The 2,361-nt window shown below is 37.5% G+C and overlaps 2 protein-coding genes across 2 annotated transcripts in view; both read right to left on the reverse strand.

Moving 5' to 3' along the window:
- Nucleotides 1-2,361, reverse strand: part of LOC113203643 (nascent polypeptide-associated complex subunit alpha, muscle-specific form-like) — a 98,337-nt gene that overhangs the window by 10,190 nt on the left and 85,786 nt on the right. The gene's annotated exons all lie outside the window — the stretch shown is intronic.
- The window catches only part of LOC113203644 (pro-interleukin-16), a gene marked incomplete in the record, with an annotated part of 12,397 nt that continues 10,835 nt past the window's right edge, over nucleotides 800-2,361 (reverse strand). Inside the window, 1 exon segment of the mRNA XM_026418426.2 lies at nucleotides 800-2,361.

Below are 2,361 nucleotides of genomic sequence, written 5' to 3' on the forward strand. Positions count from 1 at the left end.
CCCCCGTTACTGACAGATGCCCTGGGCTTACAAGATGTTCTGTGTGAGGGGGAAATTCCCCCAATTTACTGGGGGGAGGGAGATTAGGAGGTGGGCGTGAGCATTTACGGTGCCGAGCGGACTTTTGTCTTTTTACCGAGAAATTAGGGAGGCTCGGCGCCTGCGAGACTCCGGGTAGGCCATCCCGCAATACACGCAAGCTCTACAAGCAAGATGTTGCCTACCTATAAGGCGCTATGAGACCGCTGAACTTGGCAATTTCGCCCCCCCCCCCCCATACCGCGCCCGGCACTTAGGAAAGTGACCCACCCATCGCAGATCCAAGAGCCGTGGCACACTACAGCCGATCCACGGCGTGGCGCGAACCAAGACTTGTTCAAAAATAAGATTTTTTACTTATGTTAGTGAAATAGCGTAAGTTATTTCATTTACCCTTTTCCAGGCCCGGAACTGCAGTTAGGCACTTCGTTTGCCCTCCTGATGGTATCTGTACCTGATTTAGCTCTTGTTTCAACAACTGCCACTAAATGAAATTACATAATGTAATTAACTACTTTACTCATTTTATTTACTAAAATAGATAAACAATTAGGTTCGGACAAACGAGCTTCGGGCAGTCGAGCTTCGGACAATCGGAGCCTTCTCAATGTTTTCGCCAAATAAAAAAATATTTTCTCATAAAATGTGTTAAAAGTTTATGGAAATTTCAAAGAAGGGCCTCCCTGATGATTGGATCTCCCCCTCTTGTGCTTACCTGCACTCTCAATGTGATGAAGGAGATGGGAATTACAACAATGAATTGGCCAATAACTTAAAATTTATATATTTCTCTATTCTCATACATGTTATGGGAAGTATGACAATTGTTACACTGATTTAATATTCACAGTTTTGATCATATATACAGGATGGTTTACATACTGCCTAGTGACAGTTGACTTGCCTTAGGTGAAAACCTGGTAAAAGATGAGGAACAGTTAACTGTAAGAGTTAACATATTCAGGACAAATTTATGTTCCTTTTAACTTTTAAAATGGGCAAGTTGATTTCAGTTTTTTCTGATAATATAATACCAGTTAAAATGATCAGGCATTTGTTTACTGGTCTAAGAAAGCCCCATACAGTCGTTGTGTTAGGAAGGCAAACATACCTTTTCTTGAGGAGAAGGTGATAATAAAGGATTCATCTGTAGTTCCAAAGCTAAAATAGTAATTTAAAAAGAGTGATTGAATTGGTGACAACTCACTTTTTTGAACATCATAGCTATACTTAAACCCATTACTGAACAGGAGCAGAATGAAGCATTCAATTATCAAAGTGGTTTACTCACTATAAATTTTTCTTAAAAGACCAATCATACTAGTTTAGCTTTGGAGCTATCTGTCCAAAAAGCCACATTCCTCAATATAATTTAGGTATATTTACAAGAAAAGTAAATTATATTTAAAGCTACTTTGACAAATCTGCAAGAGAGCGGTTACTTCACATCATTTTGAGTTTGGGTTGGTAAGGTAGTGATGGAAATAATGAAGATAAAATATAATGTAGTAGCTGTAAGGCGTCATTATCTTGGCTTGCATCCTGCATACAGTAAAGTACACCTCACTTCTTTCTTATGTGGAAACATGATTGGGACCTGTTACCTCGGAAATAGTATGTTTGTTATTCTCATTTACCTGTCGGCTGTAAACTCTGATAGGTAGAATGCAATTTTATATCACAAAATACGTTGAATGTAAAGCCCTTCATCCTCTTAAACAGTCTTTCTAATCGGAATATAAAAATCCCCTTCTATAGGGCTCTCAGTTCTAAAGGTATCAATACGTATCAACATTCCATATCCACTGTGACATGCATAATCTAGATTTCATTAAAAAAAAATGATAATCCAGTATTGTTCATATTTTCAAACTTTTAATTTTGAGGAACCATTCCTAAAAATAGTCACTAATGCAGATTCTGATACCAAAGTGAAATCATACGTAGTATGGCTCATGCATTCCTGATGGTCGATTCAGTCTCCTGCAGACTCACACAGACAGTCAAAAAATTGTTTTTATGCAACAAGTTCATTTAAAGGACCTGTTCCTGGTCTATTTCAGAAAAACAATTGATGTGTGGTGTCAGAATTCACAAGATTAAATCGACCATCACATGTCATGTTGAACATTGACACCTGGTCAAACCTAAAACTGCACACTTCAGTCATTTTCATTATCACAGGGTAATCTCTGACAAGAGAACAATTTACATCAAAATACACAATGTTATAAAATATGGTAGATTCAATAAATGCCAAATCTAAAGTGGATTTTTAACCACAACAATTGAAAAACTATAAATTCTACAAAAACACAACAG

This window comes from Frankliniella occidentalis, unplaced genomic scaffold, assembly GCF_000697945.3.
Source record: "Frankliniella occidentalis isolate FOCC.00 unplaced genomic scaffold, Focc_3.1 Scaffold4, whole genome shotgun sequence".
Classification (NCBI taxonomy): Eukaryota; Metazoa; Arthropoda; class Insecta; order Thysanoptera; family Thripidae; genus Frankliniella; species Frankliniella occidentalis.